At 38.2% G+C, this 23271-nt stretch overlaps 1 protein-coding gene across 1 annotated transcript in view; it reads right to left on the bottom strand.

Moving 5' to 3' along the window:
* The window catches only part of LOC106055537 (exostosin-1-like), a 95788-nt gene that overhangs the window by 57102 nt on the left and 15415 nt on the right, over positions 1 to 23271 (bottom strand). The gene's annotated exons all lie outside the window — the stretch shown is intronic.

The raw sequence follows: 23271 nt of genomic DNA, 5'->3' as shown, positions 1-23271 counted from the left end.
TTCTTGGGATAGGGAAAGGCTTAGATGAAAATGTTACTTTTTTTTTTCTCGAGTTGGTTATCCTAATGCTTTTGGAACTATCTATACATGTTTATATATATAACTGTATCATGGCTCTGGACTAGGCCGTCACTAAGCCTAACAGCTACTGTAAGAATGAAGCGATACGATTGGTTAAATCAAGTTTCTCTTTCAGTATTGTTTAGGGACGCATGAAATAACTTAAAACAAAATCTCGCAGAACCCCGTTTTTTTGGAAGCGTGAAGAATTTTCTGTCTAATTTATTAAATATAAAATTTTCTGAGCATTTAAATAAAAAATGATATAATGTTTACTATTACAACTTTTTACGCAGAATTTAAATAAGTCAATAACTAAAATTTGAAAAACTATCGGAGTTTCCCTTTAAACACTTGGATATAAGATACGAATGAAGAGCTACTCCATTTTCCAGGTTTTATAAACACACCATGTTCTGAAACTGAACACATTATGCCTGATAAAAAAACACAAGAAGAGGACAGGGGGAATGGGTTTTTTTTTTGAGGGGGGAGGGATTTTTGTTTCGACATAAAGTGTCTACTAAATTCCCTCTTTCTAAAATGAACTACCACTCTCAGCGTCTAGCAGTGCTGTAGCGTCACTGACTGTATAGGCCAGATAAACCCAAACGCTGGATACCATAGACCAGTTGACAACGAATGAATGTTATATACAATTTAAAGCTCAAACACACAGACGTACATAAATGTGAGGGCACTGGAGACAAGATCTAGGCTTTAATGGAGATGGAAACAAAAATATCATCACCACAGGGCAAGTGTTAACATGTACCAGGCATTCAGAAACACACAGTGGGGGAACAAATGAAACGTCTGGTGTCTGTAAGACATGTCTGCATCTAGGGCATTAAACTGACCTGAATACAACTGCTTGACTTGATATACTTCTTTGATACGTCATGTAAACAAAATCAATTGTCACCTCATATAAACTAATTCAACTGTCACCTCATATAAATAAATTCAACTTTTACATCATATAAATAAATTCAACTTTTACATCATATAAACAAATTCAACTGTTACATCATATAAACAAATTCAACTGTTACATCATATAAACAAATTAAATTGTTACCTCATATACATATATTCATTTTCTAAGGCATACACACAAGTTCATTCAAACATCTAGATCTATTGCGGAAAAAAAAACGTTCAACATTTTCCTAACGTCCCAACTTTCATAAAGCTGCTGAACCGGCACTGACCGTGACATTCGTGGGCCGGCCTTCCGCTGACCAACCCGTCCTTGGAGAGTTCGGCATACAGTACAAAAAACAAAAAAACGACCTTAATTCTTTTTTTTTAAACCTGGTCTAAAAAAAATCGAATCCAGGTTCTATGGTTTTGACGTGACCTGTGGTGACCCCGTAAGCTACGGTTTGGCAGACCGCTAAGTTATCTAACCGACCACTGGAAGTGAGCATAAGGAAGTGGCCTATAACTACAACTGAAAAGATACCAGGGTTTTAAGAGATTCGCCATTGGAGAACAAAAATAATGGAAAGCTCATTCCTCTTCTAGGCCCCTTTCATCCCGTCTGTCTGAAATGTCTTAAACTGCAACTTAATGACCAGTGCGGTACCCTTAAGTGGCCAGACAGACAGTGACACGAGACGATAGATTACAATACCGGGGACCTACCATTACTGGCTACGTTCCAAACTCCTGGGCAGCAGAGAGTGCTCCGTGACATTTCGTAGGGCGGTGACGTGCCAGGTGGGCGTGCAAAGAAATTGGGCTGGGGAATCAACGAGCGTAGGGCGAGGGGGAAAAAAATGAAGATTAGCCTTAACAAACAGTCTAGGTGTCTGCAAGTAGCACAGATCCACAGTGAAGTTCTCTTGTACATTACATACGTCATCAACAGCACAAAGTGCAGCAAAGCGGAAAAACATCAAACAACGGCTGTAAACGTACAGGCAGTAAATTTCGTTCACTCATTATGGACATTAAGTCTATGCAGTAGGGCGTACATTATGTATTTGAAGTAGGGCGTAGATTGAGTCTATGCAATAGCTATAAAACGTACATTAAGTCTAAACAGTAGGGCGTACATTTGAGTCTATGTAGTAGAGCGTGCTTATAATTCTACAAGAGAAATGAAAATTTGATGAGTAAATTTCCTGAAAATGGAATTAGATTTTTTTTAACCCAAACAGTTTCAGAGTAGCACATTCTATCGGTTATACTGAAATAGAGGCAAGGATTCATTCGGTGCGCCGAATTAATTCACCTATTGTTTATGATTTTTTAGGCTTGTCCGATAATTTTACAAAACTTATGAACTCGATAATATCGCTGGGGGGGGGGAGAAACCCCCACAGGTTGAGAAGCGTTGTATTAGCAATATATATATATATATATAATATACAATATATATATATAAAATTGCTGTTGGTGTTGTTAATCGTTTTCTTTTGATTGCAGCTGACGAAGGCCTCATGACCCAAGCGTGCTTTGTTTCTACTTTTAGTACAGCGGGTTTCCTAAATGTATATTATGTTTTCTATACACATGATCTAGGGGGCCACAGATTGAGAAACACTGCGCTCTGCGCCTTCCGTATTCTTCTGTACCCAAGTCTGTTCTCAAGTAAAGACTATGATAAAAAAAAAAGAGGACAAAGAAATAGGTTCGGGGTTCAAATCCATTCGTTGATAACAGCGGGCTCCATTGTGATGCCTCTTTCATCCCAACCTGCCTAAGATAAACACGAGCTGCCCGAAGAAAGGGCAAGGTCACAGCCTCGTGATGCGTGATGTTTACCAGACGAGAGACATGAATGAGATAGAACGAGGGTTAGATTTTCTACTTCAGAGCTAAAGACAAGACCCCTTTCAGCGTCTGAGAAGAAAAGAAGCAACGAGAAAGAGAGAGAGAGAGAATGAAAACAAAAGATAGTGACGTGCAAAAAGATGTGAACAATACAAAAGGTCCTAAATGCAACCCATACATTGACATCTTAATATACCGAGACAGATACAGCACTTTCACTGGGCTTAGCTATTTATCAGAATCTATTGGATGTAGCAAGTGTTTTGATTCTTGTGGGTTAATTAAATGACACAGCCATGTTCCAATAATTTAAAACAAACAACGAAAACAAAAGAAACACACCAAAAAAAAAATAAAAAAAATATTTTTTTTATATTATAAAAAAGAACATTTTAAAAACATAGATGTTGGCCACAAAATCAATAACTTTTGCACGAACACTTACAATTAATAACAAAATGAAATGCCTGATAGATATTGTGGACTAGCCTTCTTGCATGTTAGCCACGGTTTGAGACTCTGCTGACTAATAGTATAATAAAGCACTTCACACAGTCGACTATTTATTATATTCAAAGTCAAGTAAGAACGGATGGGAGAGCTCTAAAAAAAAAGTTTTAAAAAAATTTAGGTCACGTGATTGATAGAAAGTTTCAAGATGACGTCATATCAGCTGATGGATGTTTTGGGAATTCCGTTCCCAAAAGTCTGCAGATAAATGGCGGGATAAATCCTGGGCAGACACAACATTTTGGAGAGCTGTCTTCTATCAACTCACAACAGACGAAGAGATCTAACAGCCATCGTTCTCTCTCTTTATATATCACATATATCATCAGTTGGTCATTTATTGAAACACTTCAGTTACACAAAGTTTACTTAACGTTAAAACCCTACATTAAACTGAAGTTGATTTAAGTAAAACCCACAGAACAAACAAACATAATGTATGTCTAGAGCCATAGATTGCTATATGTACAACAGCTTGGGAATGACTCATTGAACAAAGAATCACGGCAAACAGAAAGATGCAACAATAAGACAAATGAGCGGTTCTTTTAATATTATGCCCCCTACTCCCCATCCCCCCCCCCTTTTTTTTTGGAGGGGAGGGGAATAAGAATCTGAAAAAAACCTTTGTTGTCAAGATCTATCCAATCATATTAGACTTATCATCAAGAGCTATCCAATCATATTAGACTTATCAGACAGGCGTATTTATAATGATAAACTTAATGAGATTTTTCAATTACGCTCAGTTGTTGCCCAGTGGGCGCCAAGGAGCGAGATGGAGGCACGATGGGGAAACTTCATTAAATAAGTGAACACAACAAAATCTCTTCCTCCCCCCCCCCCCCGCCTTCTTCTCCCTAACTCTCCTCCCATCCTTTCCCTCTTCTGTAACGCACAAGTTATGTTCAAATCGCATCCGTCACAGATACACCCACACCCATACACACACGATATCTTTTACAGTCTTAGGAGGTCAACAAAGACCATTCTGATGAGTCTTAACAAAACACTTAGGCACCTTTCATAACTTACTGATCTACAAACTACGTGGGACAGAAAACTCACCACGTACAAACCGGCGCGTTTCGACTCAAAAGTGTCCAAGCTCAGCCCTTCAATACACATAAAACAGGTGGGCAGTGCGGGTCGTCCAATTCACATACAGTCGATAGGTCGTAAACTCTGACGCTCTAGATACTTTCCGATCCATACACAAACGGCAAAAAGAAAAGGGCCTTAAGTTTTATAATAGCAAAAATAAAATCGTGACTTATCCTAAAAAAGAGCTTCCACTTCGTTGTTTGGAAGCACACAAAAAAAAAGTCTTGTGATAGAATGACCAAGTTAGGAGCTGCTCCAGCCTTGAATAGATATTAGCATCTTGTCTGAAGCTGGAGGCTTTTATTCTTGTTATTAGTTGACAGAAATACGGAATGTGCTCTACACATGTGTGCTTCTAAACAGAGCGTGCTTTACACATGTGTTCTAGACAACACATTTCTCTACAGTATGTGTTCTAAACAGAGCATGCTTTACACATGTGTTCTACTTGAATGTGCCAGTGTATTTATTTTGTTCATTGATAAATAAAAAACAAAAAAAAAAGGAATTTATAAAGATTGATTATTTTAACTATTTTAATTATATGTTACACTCTAGATAGTCCCCACCCCCCTTTTTTTTCCTCCGGTCCTAATGTTCAGCCAGTAACTCTTTTTTTTTTTTAAAAAACACTGCAGTCATATGAAATTTATCAAACAGAAGTACACAGATCAAGTCGAAGGCCATTTAAAAAAATAAATCTTTATGGTGATTCATGCACTTGACATAAATACGGCAATCCCATCATCCTTCCAGACTATAAGCACTTCCCTAAACTCCATCCAGACTATAAGCACTTCCCTAAACTCCATCCAGACTATAAGCACTTCCCTAAACTCCATCCAGACTATAAGCACTTCCCTAAACTCCATCCAGACTATAAGCACTTCCCTAAACTCCATCCAGACTATAAGCACTTCCCTAAACTCCATCCAGACTATAAGCACTTCCCTAAACTCCATCCAGACTATAAGCACTTCCCTAAACTCCATCCAGACTATAAGCACTTCCCTAAACTCCATCCAGACTATAAGCACTTCCCTAAACTCCATCCAGACTATAAGCACTTCCCTAAACTCCATCCAGACAAATCATATCTTTCGAACTCACCAGTGCTTGTTCTAAATAGCTGGTCTTCCGATTGGGTCAGATTTAAACTACACGAGAGAAAGGAAATGAAAAATATTTTTTTTTTCAAGACTCTGGAGTCTATGCTTAATTGACCACAGGTTTCAGGAGTTAGCAGACAAGAACTTTAGACTCACTAGGAAAACCGTCTGACCAAAAAACATCCAGACTCTCTCCCCAAAAAGACAGGAATGAAAGATCTGGCGCTTGATTGAACTTTCTGCTAAAAAAAAAAATCCGTCTACTGGAAGCGCCGTCAATTATACAACAGTTACAGGAGCATCCCTCCCATTCCCCCGAATTTGATTGGGGGGGGGGGGTGATGGGGGAAGAGACCGAGCACTAGAGTAAGCATTTAATATTCCAACCTCATCTATCCTAGAATGATAGTCATTGAGAAGACCCCCCCCCTTTTTTTTCCCAACCCGCAGAAGAATGGCGCAGTGGATATGGATTAGGGAGAGGAACCTCTCATACCCCACCACTTTAACTTGGTTACTGTGTGTGGTGGCCATTCGTTCGTCTTCCTCGCCCTTGTGTTGTAATTCCTTATTCTCTTTATGTGCGTTACCGAGAAGGTCGGTTCACTGTAAGGCTGGGACACTTATTTGACCAGGTACTAACTGGGACACTTTTTTGACCAGATACGAACTGGGACACATTTTTTGACCAGGTACGAACTGGGACACATTTTTTGACCAGGTACGAACTGGGACACTTTTTTGACCAGGTACTAACTGGGACACTTTTTTGACCAGATACGAACTGGGACACATTTTTTGACCAGGTACGAACTGGGACACAGTTTTGACCAGGTACGAACTGGGACACATTTTTGACCAGGTACGAACTGGGACACATTTTTGGACCAGGTACTAACAGGGACACGTTTACACGACCAGCATTTCCCGGTAGCGGCTCACAAAAGTCCTAATGCCAAGCACGGAAAACAAAAGGGGTTATTAATTTTTTTTTCGATATTTAACACAATGTTTAATTGTAAAAGATTCTGAGATTCTTACCCCTCACACTCAACTGAGAAAACAAGTTAGGCAAGTATTGAAAAGAGATTATATGACACCGTACGGCTAATTAAGCTAGCTTGACCCGGTTACACGTGATTTGGACAATTTGAAAACAAAACAGGAACTGCCGTTTCTTTATGGAGACTATTGTAACAATATGGAAACATACACGAGTCTCTGTATGGGCAAGTGTATAAAGAAATTCATTGTCTTAGGAGTTGCTGTAATGCTAACTCACAGAAGTGTCCTAGGAACGGCAGCCAATCAAAGGTATACACAAGGACAGTTAAAGGTGACCCCCCTCCCCCCCCCCCCCAAACAAAACAAAATCTTCAATATTTCTATATTCCCAAACTTATATTGTGAACTCACAAGACATGGGGCCAGAGCCGAGCACGACCAAAACTAGAAAACGATTTACCGAAAAGGGAATCTAGAGTGGCACAGCAGAAAGGAATCATCTTGGAAGAAGGCGCAATGAAAACTTTGGGCGAGGAGGGGGGGGGGCTAGTTCAAACAAAAAACGTCAGACAACGTGTTGCAGTAGAAAACACGCGCCTATCCATCTCCGGTCGCGCTCTTTTATCTACAAGTTTCATGTTTGTCCAATTTGAAAGTTGATCCTATCGTCTGCCAGACAATGTCAAGAGCAGAGTTATTGTTCGTGTTTAACATCCGCGTAGATCTGTTAATAAGTAGGTTCACGTATTATTTTCCTTGTACTGTAAACAAGAAAAAAATCGCAAGCACTATTTAACTTTTACCACTCAGATACTATAATTATCTATCCAATCAAGGTCAATAGGAAATTAACATCCTTGATCTATCTACACAATCAAGGCCAAATAGAAATAAAGATTCTAGATCTACCTCTATCAACCAGGTTAAAGCCTTTAAAACAATTCCTTTATTGACTTAAATTTAGACCTATCTACCAATCGAAGAACTTAAAAAAGATATTCCCATTTATGCATAGAATGTAGATCTGTACCTATAAAACAACATGCACGAAATTGAATTTGTGAGAAAGCATCATGTTTAGAATCAAATTTCGCTTAATTTGTTTGGCTAGCTCAAACAGAATTTAAAACTGCATACGACACGTTATTTCTGTTGACTGCTGGAGATGTTGACGGTGACGTAAAAAAATGTTCATGTCGCTAAACTGAACTTCAACTTTGAGAAGTTTTACACTAATTGAGCTACGTACGGAAGTGCTTAGAATTTTTTTGAGCTTTGAATCTGCAGTGCTAAAAAGGGCAAACACAAAATTCATATAACTTTTAAAAAACAAAGCGTATCGTCACTTTCTTTTACCCTGTACACAAATACTCCAAAAGAAGCAAGCACTGTTGTTTTTTTCCATAGATGAAAATCTCTAAAAACATGTGCAAATAAAAGCTGTGGGTATAAAAAGCGAAGTGTAAGTCTGAGTAAAAATGTGAAATGTAAGATGCATATCAAAGTAGTCAGGGAGTTCCACATTAATAGGCTCTGATCTAACATCAAAATGCGAATAAAATAACATGACTTAGTCTAAGACTCTCAGTAGTATTAGAACTACTGGCGTAGCATACAAGCACGCACCTACACACACGCACATACACACACACATCCGGTCGTAAAACTCAGACGACTGCTAAAAATTGCTAATCCCAGGTATAAGAAAACAAAAAAAAAAAAGTATAAAAAAATATAAAACTTCATGTTAGTAAATTAGTGTCAGAAATGTTTCTAGGTCAGTGTTTCTCAAAATTGTACACCCTAATCCGAAAAAAAAATCAACGCCCGTACTTGATGATGCTCGAAAATGGATTTACGAATACAATACAATAAAAACTGTATTCGCACCCCCTTGCTAGCACGTCACGCCACAGTTAGAGAAACATTGTTCTTGGTCTAATAAAACGTATCTCTTTGTTAAGCACTGCGACTAGAGTAAAGAATTTTTTTTTAATTTGATGGGGCGGTTGGGGGGGGGGGTGGGGTGGAAGACTTGTTTGAACATTATGTTCTCTTATGGTCTTTTGTGGTTGCCGTTATGTTGTGAATTTATTGTTAGTATTACTTAGTAATATAAATGTGTATGAATTGTATGCTGGAGATTGGAATCGTGACTTTTATGGGCTAAGCAAAGTTTGACCACTACGTTTCAATACACTTCTATGGGCTAACCAAAGTTTTGTGCTTCAAGTTGTTATGTGGAAATGTGTACATTGTTCATTATATTATAGAACATCGAATTCTTCATGCAAAGAAATCTCCGGATTAGGCTGGCATATTTGTGTCACTAGACTAGACATCTAGAACTACTAGCTTGTACTAACCACACATACACTATAGTCATTCACAGACTTTAGAGAGTTAGACTGAACCACACATACACTATAGTCATTCACAGACTTCAGAGAGTTAGACTGAACCACACATACACTATAGTCATTCACAGACTTTAGAGAGTTAGACTGAACCACACATACACTATAGTCATAGACTTTAGAGAGTTAGACTGAACCACACATACACTATAGTCATTCACAGACTTCAGAGAGTTAGACTGAACCACACATACACTATAGTCATTCACAGACTTTAGAGAGTTAGACTGAACCACACATACACTATAGTCATTCACAGACTTTAGAGAGTTAGACTGAACCACACATACACTATAGTCATTCACAGACTTCAGAGAGTTAGACTGAACCACACATACACTATAGTCATTCACAGACTTTAGAGAGTTAGACTGAACCACACATACACTATAGTCACAGACTTTAGAGAGTTAGACTGAACCACACATACACTATAGTCATTCACAGACTTTAGAGGGTTAGACTGAACCACACATACACTATAGTCATTCACAGACTTTAGAGAGTTAGACTGAACCACACATACACTATAGTCACAGACTTTAGAGAGTTAGACTGAACCACACATACACTATAGTCACAGACTTTAGAGAGTTAGACTGAACCACACATACACTATAGTCACAGACTTTAGAGAGTTAGACTGAACCACACATACACTATAGTCACAGACTTTAGAGAGTTAGACTGAACCACACATACACTATAGTCACAGACTTTAGAGAGTTAGACTGAACCACACATACACTATAGTCACAGACTTTAGAGAGTTAGACCCAGCGTCAACACACAGCAACGTTTGGTGGAATGTCACAGACATTGAGTTCAGCTTAACGTGCAGTTTTCTGCACTGCCGATTTAACACATTTATTATCATTTTACCACAAAGTACAAATGTGCCACAAAGTACAAATGTGCTACAAAGTAAAAATGTGCCACAAAGTACAAATGTGCTAAAAAGTACAAATGTGCTAAAAAGTACAAATGTGCTAAAAAGTAAAAATGTGCCACAAAGTACAAATGTGCCACAAAGTACAAATGTGCTACAAAGTACAAATGTGCCACAAAGTACAAATGTGCTAAATAGTACAAATGTGCCACTAAGTACAAATGTGCCACAAAGTACAAATGTGCTACAAAGTACAAATGTGCTACAAAGGCTGTCAAAAGAAGTAAATAAAAAATATGCAAATGAAACTAATACTAAGACAGTCGATTTCTAGTACACAGTACACAACATCTCCCGAGAAATGTACATCTACAGGTAGCTTACATCTTTGCTGTACTAACCCTTAACATCACCCCCAAAAAAAGTAAGAAAAGCGCTACCCTCCGCCACAAAGAAAAAAACAAAAAAAAAAAAAAAACACCGGCCCTTCCGGCTCCTCACACAAAGTAAAAATCAAATATCTTTAAAACACATTTTTTTTGTGTCTATCTTCGTGTCACAGTGACCTCATTTGGTAAGTTAACTCGAAAGAACTCTTCGGTACACACGGGCCAAGAGGATTTAAAAAAAAAACGGGGGGGGGGGAGGGGTTTTATACTGTCTACAAGATGTAGATCTTGTTTGAAATTCTAATTTTATTTTCTGACTCCAGGATAAAAGAACCTTACTATATTTCTTTCGCTATCAGTTTTAATGCTCCTCCACCAGAAAACAAAAAAAAAACCCCGAGGTACAGCATTTAATCCCATGCAAGTGATAAAGATAGATAACCCTAGTTGAGATCAAAACATAACCCATCAGAGAGGGCAGATAACTCCAGACAAAAATGTTTCCAGACGATGAGTAAAATTCGCACAGGGGGTTAGCCTTATCAGATCTCATGCTAAACTAGACGGAGGGAGTCTTTTTATGCATGTTGTTATAAACAACCATTCAAATATTTTAATGCAGCCTTTATATTTTAAACAAATATTTCTATTCAGACACGTAAAACCATTAACTAATAAAATACTATAAATAATATAATGAAATAAGAAGCAATACCCAGAGATGCCGCCACCGATATTTGACAGTGCAGTGAGAAAGAGAGAGAGTGAGAGAGAGTGAGAGAGAGAGTGAGAGAGTGAGAGAGAGAGTGAGAGAGAGAGTGAGAGAGAGAGAGAGAGAGGTAGATGACGTAGAACGGGGGATAACATGATATTTGACAGTGCGAGAGAGAAAGAGAGAGAGTGAGAGAAAGAGAGAGAGAGAGAGAGAGAGAGAGGTAGATGATGGGGATAACATGATATTAGATAGAGAGAGAGGGGGGAGATATCTAGTTCTATCAAATGTTAAAATCGTGTTACTCAGATACACAAATCAGTCTGGACATCTAGGTCAGGTTGACCCCATTCCAACAGTTAAAAAAAAAAAAGTTCTGTCCGGAATCCACCCTTCCTCGTTCAGATGTTCGATACGGCCCTCCGACAAGCCTCATTAAAAATGTACCTCGTAAATCGTGTCTCGGTTGCTAAGGAAATGTAAACAGTACATGTCCTCCTTGGAGAAATAAATACACAAAATAAAATGTCACGGGCTCGTCGCATGTAAAAATGACGAGTTCTTACGCTTCACGTTTACACGTAATAACAGACATCTAGAGATGTTACAGTAAACATTCGGCTGAGATCATAATGTGGAGGGGTGGGGGAAGGATATTTTAATGTAACTTATTATTGGACATAACTGGATGATTTTTGAACATTGTATGTCATTCATGAGAATAAATAGAAGATGCAAAGAGTCAGGTGACTGTTCAGACTATTGGAGAATTTCATTTATGGCGGGAAAAGGTATAAAATAAACTTTTTGGTGTATCCGGTGTAAACAATAAATAAAGGAAGTATTGATAAGCAATGCTGTTCAAAAAGGTAACGGGAAATAACTTGTTTGTAAATTTTAAGAACAGCAGAGCCGAATTCTCTGTTCTCTTCTATTTGTAGTACAAAATAAGTGTACTATAAATGAAGTATTAGACTTTTAATCTATGACTTAAACTGAAATTTAAAAAAAAAAATTCAGTTCAGTGTATCGTTTAAAAGAACTCGCGAGTGGTGACGCGTTAGAGATCCCCCCCCCCCCCAAAAAAAAAAAAATCGCCACATACACATTATAAGGATTAGTACAAGGCAGTGTTCACACATATCATAGCTTTAGGGATCCGAAGATTAGGGAATAGTGATCTTTTCTAAATGGTTGCAGACCCAGATGTAACCCCAATATTTTGTCACTTTCAAAGAAGACAAATGCCGTGGTCTTTCGGGTTTATATATTTATCTACTCTCTCTCTATATATATATAAATACTATAAATGTGCAGCATAAGTTATTTTATAAGAGAAAACTGTATTGACACATAGATCTAGGCCAATAAAATGTATGACCAAAGCAATTTTGATGTTATTTTGTTTTAAGTTATACTACATTGAACTCGCATTGCAACCAAGAGAACATCCGCAGTTTATTTATTTATTTAATTTTAAATCATTTCTTTTCTTTCTGGGCGTGTCGTTTGTTTAAGCCAAACTTTAAGCTATTCAATGTTGACAAATTACAATGTATTAAACAGATCTGTATCGCTTTTTTTTATTAATCTAATCATCTGCACCTGAGCCGGAGCAAAGGCAACTTCTGACATCAGCACTGAGGGAGAAGACTGATGTCATGATCGTTTAGGCTCAAGATCCCAAACAAATCGACCATGTATCCGAGCAGGTGAGCCTATCAGAGCAGGTGAGCATATATATATATATTAAGTAATATGTCCGTGAAGTGAAAACCCATTAAATGTTGCGCAATTGAAAAAAAAAAAGGGGGGGGGGGCTCTAGCTTTAGGTTTCAGTAATCCTAAATGCACTATTATAAAGTTACTTGGTTTTATGAGCTTTGTCCATCATACTAATAGTCAATTAACTGACAAAAGTAATCAAATGTCCATAGAGTTAACAATTGGCAGGTCTACTAGTGGTGACTTCCCAGACCTGCTATTGTAACTATTACAATTAAAACACACACACACACACACATACAGACACAGATATATATACACACACCCTTAGCAATAGATTTCGTCAACACTTGTTGTTCAAAATGTATAGAGATCGTCTATTTCCTTCATAACTTTACTTCCACATAGTCTCCATCCACTGGGCACTAACAAGACTAATTGATATCAAACAACATCCATCACGTTCATTACTCAACCAAACCGTAATCGGTACAAACACATACAAACAAAACACAGCTTACTAAAATTCTGACATCAATGTTAATGAAGATGGGGGGGGGAAAATGGAATGCCAACTTATATAAAAAGTTCTAGATGCCTATTAAAGCGTTATTGACAAACTTACCTTAGAGACAATATCGGCATCTACACCTAGTCAAGGTAATTTACAATGTTGTGGCTCATTGGCCACGTTTCTAAAGCACATGAATTCAAAAGTATGCTACAGGCCCTGTATTGCACACCAGTATTCACAGTGCAGCTAGTTCGCACCAAGGCACCATTCAGCACAGATCCTGAACACAAGGTTGTGGAGCTGTGAAACAGGGACATGACGGACTTTCACCCCAAAGCAGGGAGAAGAATATTAAGGTAGCTGTTCTGAAATGAGGTCTTAGTAAAGTTCAGGAAGCAAGAGTCTCTGTATCTTTTGGGAAGTCGTTCTGTGGGAGATGAAGACTTGTTACTTAAAACCGCAGTATAGCAGTGTGCGACAACCGTTCTTGAGAGTCTTCTGCGTAATTGCCCTAAAAGTTGAGTTTAAGACTCTTTCAACTCTAGGCGCACGGAAGCTTGCCTCCATCTCGTGAGTCCACCTACCTGTCTAAACAAACTCTGGGAAAGATTCAAGCAGATGTATATTTTTACATTCCTATTACCGATATCTCGTCACCCAAGACAACTTGGTTGGAAGAAAGGCCGAAGGCCGAGCGCACATGGCAAATTCCCCTCCCCACCCTCATTTATTCTCTGTACCAAATCAGCCGTGGAGGTGTCCGAAATAAGGGCGGCCTTTCGAGGAACAGTGTGTGGACGGTCACAAAAGTGACATGTTTGTAGGGTTTTCTTTCATACAGCCATTGAAATGTTCTCGATCCTTAGACACCTCAACAGGGGAGGGCGGGTACCTCCATTGGGCTCCTCTAACGAACGATTCTACTCGAGCGCCACGTTGACGCTGAGAGGCATAGCCTGGGCTGCTCTTGAAACAAGGATGTGTAATTATGATAGCATTGTAACGGCCGGGGCGACTGAGACGAGTGACAAGAACTGTTCAACATGCAGAAAACTGTGTGGCGGAGCCGACATCAACGGCCGAAAGCTGTTGTATGTGTACTTGTTACGTCATCGCCTTTCTCATTGTGTACATGAACACCTGAATTTTTAGTCGAGAAATTGTTTGATAAACACATTTATAAACATTTAGAGGCCTAAAAAAGGCGTAAGCTAGATGGGGTATACGCCGTAGTACCAAATTGCTGCTTGGTGTTTATATACAATGTATTTTAGTTTAATATGTGGTTCATATATAGTTGCATAAAATGTAATGATTTTAAATGAACGATAACAAGGTTTTAAAACAAAAATCGACATGTAGCCTACGAGTATTTGTCTTTCTATTAACTGTCATATACAAATAGACTCTTTTACGATTCTAAGCTTATAAATCAATTGCGAAATTTAGCCGATGATAAAGTTTACCTAAGTTAAGAAAAAAGAAGGGTTAAGAAGTATGTACGTATACGAACACACAGGTATCCTCCACATCATATTTGTAAACTAATACGTTCAATCTTCACATGTAATGTGTATGAGAAATCATGGTTTGAACGTCTCTAGTCCGTGGGTGCCAACGTAGACTTTGTTAGCTCTTATCATGTGTTTTGTTTTTTGTGTTATGCACAAGTGTTGGACATATTTCCTCAAGAATAATACATAAATTATTATTTATTAAGCGTCAAACGAGACTAAGTCGATAACGTTCTGTCCACCACCCACGCGCGCACAAACACAACAGGGACCAGTCATGGGCTAAATCCAGGTTAAACACTTCTAAGTCTCGAGTCTTTTTGGAGTCTGCAATGATCCCTCGCCAAAATTGGCGTCATCGCATTATGCAGATTTTTTGTACGAACGAGTTTTCTCCCCTCTATTTATTGTTACTGTATTCCAATGACTGATGGTTGAGGAGTGAGCCCTACAGAGAGGTACTTTGATTAAGATAATCGGAGAAAACCAGTCAGTGCTAGAGATGAGCGATTGAAATAAGCTTGTATGGTCTACTTAACGTAAGCCAGTTTAACTTTGCAAGACTTTTAAGAAGAGGGAGAGGTTGAAAGAGACATTTCATGAACGTGAGATCCGTTTCGCATTGGGCCCATAATGGTTAAGTGCGGCACTGCTTTTTAGTGACGGGTGAATACTACTTGTTTTCTCCCCCCCCCCTCTTTTTTTTTCGCCTCTAAAATTACGTGGGGTAACTCTATTCCGTCCGACTTGCAGAAATAAAAGAGTGATCTTTCCATTACTTGGTGTCCAAACTGTTGAGCTATGAAGAGAATTATATATATATATAATAAGGGGGGCACCCAGGAGAAGGGTATCCGTGCCGCCTTTCAACTCGGGTCCAATCCCGATTTAAAATTCCTTGCCTACATCAGGATTCGAACTAGAGCTCCATTGTTAGAGAGCGGTTTATGCACCTGCAAATGTGTTATTATATATATTTTTTGGTCATTAAACGAAACAGACTATAAAGAAGTTGTCCATTATTTGAGGATTTGGATTAGTTTCCCTTTGATTGGTTCATTCTTATTCTGTTTACCTAAAGCACGAGGTGATGTGTGTTCTGTTATAAAGTGTATTTGATGACTTGAAATAGTATACACATATATAAGGTAGGAGCTAAAATTTGAAAAAAAAAATTATCTGACAAGGGATATCCACAGGAAATGTGGCCAACACATTGTAACGGAATCTTAGCTGTAGAGAGCTCGCGCCATGTCGAGGATATGACGAGGGAAATAATTGTTCATTTTCCCCACAAGTCAACTTTGCATAAACATCTCACAAAGTGGCTTGCCAATAAGCAACATTCACAGGTTTCCCCATGTGTGCTGGCGGCAGTACCGGTATGCCATTTGTACATGCCCCCCCCCTTTCCCACTTTCCTTTACCGGGGCAAGCTCCCGGGGCAATGGATATGTATTTGATCCAACAGTGATTTCTATCTTAAGGAAGTCACAAGGAAAAGGACGACCTTTTTTTTTTTTTAGCAAGACCCAGATTTAAAAACTAAGACAAACTGACGTGCATGATTGAGCCGTAAGTTTGAAAAGCAAACAATCTTTGCACCAAAATGAGGCAAATACCAACACATATCATAATGTATACTTACAATAATAATATTAAAACAAACATTTACAAACCAACCGAGACGGTAAAGGAGGGAGAATACTCGGGTATACATATATGTCTAGTTGGAGTGACTGCGCATACATACACACATACGCGAGGTCATTTACATTTCAATAGGTACTTAGATCTAGATCGACATAGACTTCTATTTAAATGAAAAAAAAAACACAACTATAGATTGGCGCTGCTTATAGAGCATAGATAGAAGATATCATGTATCAAAACTTTCCACCACTCTGCATATTCATCGTCGTCTGAAGATTTGAATGGAAAAACTAGCGTGGTGTTGGAAGATGAGGTCGGCCTTGGGAGATAGCACTTTGAATATCTCATTCATGTCCACCATGCTCGTCCTAGTCAGCGTAAATAGGAAGTCGTCAAGTTGAAATAGATGCTTTCTTTTTTCAAGAACAATTGTACAAGCAGGAAGTATGGTAGCTTCCTAATCGAGGAGTTGCGAGTTCAAATCTCAGTGAAGACATGACACCCATGTCAACCGTCAGCCACAGAATGAGCTTTATAAACAACAAGGTCTGAAAGAGGAACTTTAAAGTAAAAATAAAGTTCCCCTTTCAGAGCTTGTGGTCTATAGGGCAGATGATGTAAAAGGTCATCTGTTTCTGTGGCCTACGGTTAACGAGGGTGTCATTTAGCCAGCACAACGACCTAACCGCCTTAACTCTTCCCCAACTAATGTCAGGTACCCATTAGAGCTAGGTGGACACAGAGGCAGATCTCGAAATTGAAAATCCAAATCTTCACCAGGATTCGAACCCGGGAAGCAAGAGCTTTGCCGCTCAGCTAACGCGTCTCCCAAAGAGGAACTTTACTTCTGTTTAAAAAAAAACAAACAAAATAAAAACTCCTAACGTAGTAGAACTCAATAATAAGACGGCATTGATGGCTCTCGCTTGGATGGGTCGGCGAATCTGAGCAAATGTAAAATGAAACCTATCTTGTCTAGCAGAACTCTACAGGCCTATAAAGAATGCCCAAAGTGTTTTGCTTGGCTTCATACCCAATTTACTTTTATTGGACAATATATTGCTAAGTAGCAAACAAACTCTTTTGACAGAGGCTTGGGCTTTCACAAAGCAGATATCTCTCCAGAAGTGACCGTATTTTTTTTAAACGTAATGTTAATAGAATATAAGCTAAATAAAACCATTAACATTGCTAATAAGATCATTGCCAAGAAATTGCACTTAACATATACGGAAAAAAATATTCTTTCAAAAGCTAAAATATTTAAAAGAAAAAAAATCGACATATTTGTGGCATTATTTTTACGTTTTACGTGGTACGAATCGTCTTATGAGTTGTTAATGTTAATTAAGATATTAGTATTATTATGAAATACATAAATAACACATTGGAGCGAGACTTATCAAGGGCAAACAGTCTCTTATCGCAGTTTTCTATGTCCATATAAAGATAACATAACTAGACCGGCGCTTAGCTAGCACCGCGGTGTGTTTAGATATATCGATGTCACAGCCACTCGACGGTGGACGTGTCGTGATCCCAGGTGCAAATCCTTTCGTTTTTTTTTTTAAATATATCTCAGCGAGACATTTTGAGAGCTTGTTAGAGTCAACAAACTGACCCCCCCCCTCCTTTCTCACATGACTACTCTAGCACTTGCACAGAGCGACCCTTAGAACATTCTAGTACCAGGATTTTGTGCAGTAAATATATACACCATTACTACTTGGCCTCGACTTTATGTAGCACTGCGAACCGAACAAATCTGAGACTTGTGATGCATTCATGTTTAGTTAGACAAGCAATACAGTGGCTAACACCAAACTGTGGTAGAGGGGGCCACAAATATAGAGGTGCCGATCCTATAGAGAAAGTGGAGATGCAACGGTCACACCATAAGAAAAGATGCCAATAACAGATACATCTTAGATTGCAACCCTCCGGGGTACAAGACGCTGAGGAAGACCAAAATGAACATGGTGGCGGAGTGTAACCTACTAGATGAAGCCGAGAGGACAGGATAGAGCTAGGAAACCATTAAAATACCAGCAAGAGACAGTGGAGAGTGTGGAGTGTTTCTACCGAGGCCCTATGTTTCACGAGGAACACAAAGGACTGATGATGATGACGACGCTAAAGACAAGAAAGACAAATCAAAAAGCTTAAAGACCGAAAAATGTTTTTCGATGAGAACAAAGGACGTATGGCCGATGGATATATTACAAAGTTGTACTATTCATCGAATCGCTAATTCCGACCTGACAATCTGTCATCGTTATTCTTAGATGTATCGATTACGACACCATGACTTAATCGTATATAATGAAGGGCCTTCATCTAACTATCAAAGAAAAAAAAAATCTTTTAGACGCAGGGGAAGCGAACACAAAAGCACCATTAAACCCGTGAGAGGGCCCTTTCATTTGATCGCAGTCAGCACATCCTCAGCAGCATGCTTCACTAGGATGTCTCTCAAAACTGAGACGATGCCCCCCCCCCCCGGTATATGTGTAAATGAAGGGGGCTCACGAAGAATTAGATAAACGAGTACCCAAGTAGACTCCGTTGACTAGTGTCTTAACTCTTTATCTCCTAACTGACGATGCCAGCGTTGATTCCACCAGAATGTGGTAAATAATTACGGAGAGAAAGAGACCCAACGGAGGTGCACTTATCAGATAGTATTTTAAGCTGATTACACATCTATTGATTTGTCCTTCAATGTGAATAAAATAAAAATTGAACTAAGTGTGCTAACGAGAGCGTCACGTACATATAAAAGTCGAGAGTTGTCTTACTTGTATAAACAATAAACAGAATGTTTACATTTCGAGACAATACAGACGATTTCCCAAAAATCTAAAATTAGCAAAGAGAGTTACAAAAAAAAAAAAAAACATTTTTTCAATAGAGAATTATCGTTATTTCCTGTACAATAGAGAAGCTAGTTTAGTGAGGGTATACATATTCGAGGGAAGATAATAAGCGGGAATTGCGTCAACAAGTATAAAGCTTCATGTCAAGCCTACTTTCCTGACTCTATTATTGAGATGAAGTTCTATTGTGGGTTAATAGTGTGTGTTAAAAGCGTTTCATAAAGCGGAATTATAGGGTGTCCATAACTAAATAAATATCTCCGGCAATACTTTGGGAATTGGGTCGAGACCATTCTTTATTCGTGGAAGACCACGTCACAGGTCTGGACGTCGTGGCAACGAGCTATTGGTCTAAACTGCCCACAGGTTCAAACTTCAAACTTCTAATCAAACGGATAATTACTATTACTTAATATAAGCCTTGTTGTTATTGTTTTTTTAAAAGTATTTTGTGTGTATTTCTTGTTTCCCCATTATTTTCCTCTGTCACCACAAATACATAAAAACAACATTTATTGTGTATTTAATTATATAAAAAAAAGTTCAGCAGGGGTACCCCCGTATAACAGTTTAAGAGACACTGTACATTTAATCCCACTCCTCAACGTCGAGTATGTAACGGCCTGGTATTCTAGGTAAGGGAATCCGTCTGCAATGATAAAACCGTGCTGCACGGGAATCCTATTACAATGTCACGCTAAAATGATTACAGCCCTCGCTTAAAGCCCGAACAAAAATACTTTTTTTTTCTTTTCAAAGTGTGTTGCAGACGTCGAAGAGACTGCACTTCCGTTCTCGCAACAAGTCTACCTCTTTAATCTCAAAGATATGTGTGGGGGGAGGGGGCAAGGCCTTTATAACCCGACTGGTTCTCAAAACCAAATTTGAAATCGGTGGAGGTGAACTTTTTGTTTATCAAAGACAAAGGCGGGGACGCTACTATAAACAGATCAAGAGCCATCGCCCACAACCTGACAAGACATGCATCAATAAAAAAATAAAAAATTATATATGGATTTAGTCCCCTTATAACGTTTTGACACGTTTTTTCTCCCACTTCCCATTCCCGGATCAAGTTAAAATTTTGCTTAATTAATCATAGTCGATAACAATACACGAATCAATCCAAAAAATTAACCAATTAGTAATTCATTTAGTACTAATTAGTTAATTTTTTATATAGAACAAATGGAGAAAAAAAACCTCAATTTTCAGATAAATTTCAGATAAATGGCAGTAATTAGCGTATCCTTCCCCTAGATAAGCTTTGTTTTTTAAAAGTATTCTTTTTTTCTATTGCTTGTTATTATTAGCAATCTATAAATTCTTAACAAATGCGTAAATGGAGCTCAAATACTTTTTTTTTCCCTCAGAAAGATGTTTGGGAGTTTGAATGTTACATTTTCTCTCATACTTTTGTGCTATTGGCATTAGGTTCATTTCATCTTTAGGACTGCGTGGACCGAGTCTAGAAGGATCTGATTCGTTGTCACGACATGCAAGCGAATGAGAACCACTGGAAGTCCGCTCAAACTGAATGCACCATTAACCCCGAGTCCTTTCTCCCACTAGTTCCCAGCCCAAAGACGGCGTTACGCTGGGAAGGAGGAGGGGGGGAGGGATAAGATTTACGAGTGGGGTTTATAATTAACTATGATTGTCATGGGGAATAAGAAAAGAAGGTTCCGAGCATGAGGTCGAGGGCTTAAAGAAAGAATGCCATTGTAAAGCGAGTACGAGAAACGTGGTGTAGACTTCACACTCACCTCCCTTTATTCATACTTAACGCTGTCAACGACTTTCAAGCTCTCACAAGCGTTTCATTTGTTGCTGTTGTTGTTTTTCTGTGCATACGCTTATTTTCTTCTAAGGCTGCCAATTGTGGTAGTTCGTACTTTTTGTTTTTAGTTACGCATTCGCATTGTTAAACTTTTGGAGCTACATAGAAGGCTATGACGTTAGCGTAGTGGTTTTTCCAGACTGTACAGTAGAGCGTCCCACAGTTCATGTTAAATGTATACTAGTAATACAGTGTGCCGAGCAAGCGAAGGTTAACATTCCAAGAATACTAGAGCCTAATTGTTACACAAGTGCAGATATAAAACGAATTCAAACACAACCACAAATAAATTTTTAAAAAATAATAACGGACAAGAAAATCTCTTTGCTAGGTTAAAAAAAAAACAGTAAAAATTTGCTTGGAAGATTTAGGTCGTCTGCTTCTGCAAATTGTATTTGAATTACATCCCTTTGTGTTGATTTATGTTAATACATTTCTGTTGCATTTCAATGGAGCATGGAATAAAAGCCTCTAGATAAACTAAGCTTGAAGCAAGTTAGAATCTCCATCGTAAGATCCGCCCCTGCTTTGATGTCCAACTTTCTATAATGTTTTTGGTTGAAATATTCATTAAAATTAATTGTAAAAAATTAGTTTTTTAAAAACATTACCATATATACATTATAAGTCTGTCTTGACACATATTGGCAGCTATTTAGTTAGTGAATTAAGCGAAATTCTGCTACTGATTTATACGACATTTGTTTCAAAAGATTTCAAAACATCACTTGAATACCTCAAAGATAATTACAAGTGCTTAGGGGTGGGGGGCGCAAAGGCTAATTGATAAGAACCAACCTGAACGGAAATATCCACTCTATTTATAGAAGGCTAAATGTACTCACAAGGCATCAAGTGAGACAGAAGGTATCAACAAGCTTGGGAGTCTAGATATATAATGTATAAAGTGTTTATTTATAGATGAGCTACTTCCAGGCTACTACCTGAGTGGATGGCGGGAAATGAAAGCACTAGACGTGGGGGTCGAGGGCCTGATGTAACTCTTTGATGAGATGGATCACAAAGTAGTCCCGAGTAAATCAACGTTACCATCAGAACATCAATAAGTCTTGGAGATGAGAATCAGTTCTTCCATATTTTAAAATAAATTTATTTATAGCGGGAAGACCTTCAAATAGATTGCGTTTAAAAAACAAGTTTCTTAAGGATCAGAGGTGAAAGTTCACTAGACTAAAGTAAAACAGTTTAGAGTTAAAAATGTGTTGCAACAGATATTTTGTTTTTTGGCTAACGGAAAGCATTGATTCAATCATGGAACTATTAACTCAATATGCTAATGAGACCATTGGAGATTTTCACGATACAATACAAATTGCCAAGGACGCTACATTGAACATCAAGGTGGCCAAATTAAGAAAAAAAAAAAAACTACAAACGAAATTGCTTAGAAAATTTAATTCCGATACTATATAAATATATAACTTTTAAAACAAACATGAATTTTTTTTTACTAATCTTACATGTGGGAAACTACGTAATTGATACAAATTCGTATAGTCTCCCACTTCCACGTACTAACGTCAGGCTCAGATGTGGACTCTATAGAACAGTGGTTCCCAAACTTTTTTCTTAACGGAACACTTAGCACATTCTGAGTATTTAGCGGACCATTTGCATATTTTTAAAAGAGATTAATTCACGAGGTGGCCTACTAGTTTATTATTCCAGTAGTTCGCGGAACACCTATTCAGCCCTGGCGGAATACTACGGTTCCGTGGAACACAGTTTTAGAAAGACAGCTCTAGAAAATACAAAATGGCAGCAACGTTCCGCTTAGAAAACGAGATTTCAAGAGCAGCGGTAATTAATTATGATCATTATACAAGCAGACGAGATCAAATGATGTCATTAAGAGAATTGTTCGTTCTATAAAACTTAAAGGAAACTCCGATGGTTTGACAACTTTTGATATAATATTCTTTTGATTTATATAAAATGAATATACTATTCTTTTTATTTTAGTTTCAATAATTACTTAGTAATTGAGGTTTTCTGAAGTAGTTTTTCTGCGCATCCAAAATCGGTCAGATTTTCACCGGGTTTCTATGTGACGTCACACAAACCTAACTAAAACAAAACAAACAAAACTAAATGTAATAACGGAAAACCATACAGTAAAGTTTACAATCTCGTAAAAGAAATAGAACTA

The sequence above is a fragment of the Biomphalaria glabrata genome, chromosome 17 (genome assembly GCF_947242115.1).
Source record: "Biomphalaria glabrata chromosome 17, xgBioGlab47.1, whole genome shotgun sequence".
In the NCBI taxonomy this organism is placed as follows: Eukaryota; Metazoa; Mollusca; class Gastropoda; family Planorbidae; genus Biomphalaria; species Biomphalaria glabrata.
Note: the sequence above shows the minus strand (reverse complement) of the source record. Positions and strands in the feature narration are given on the sequence as shown.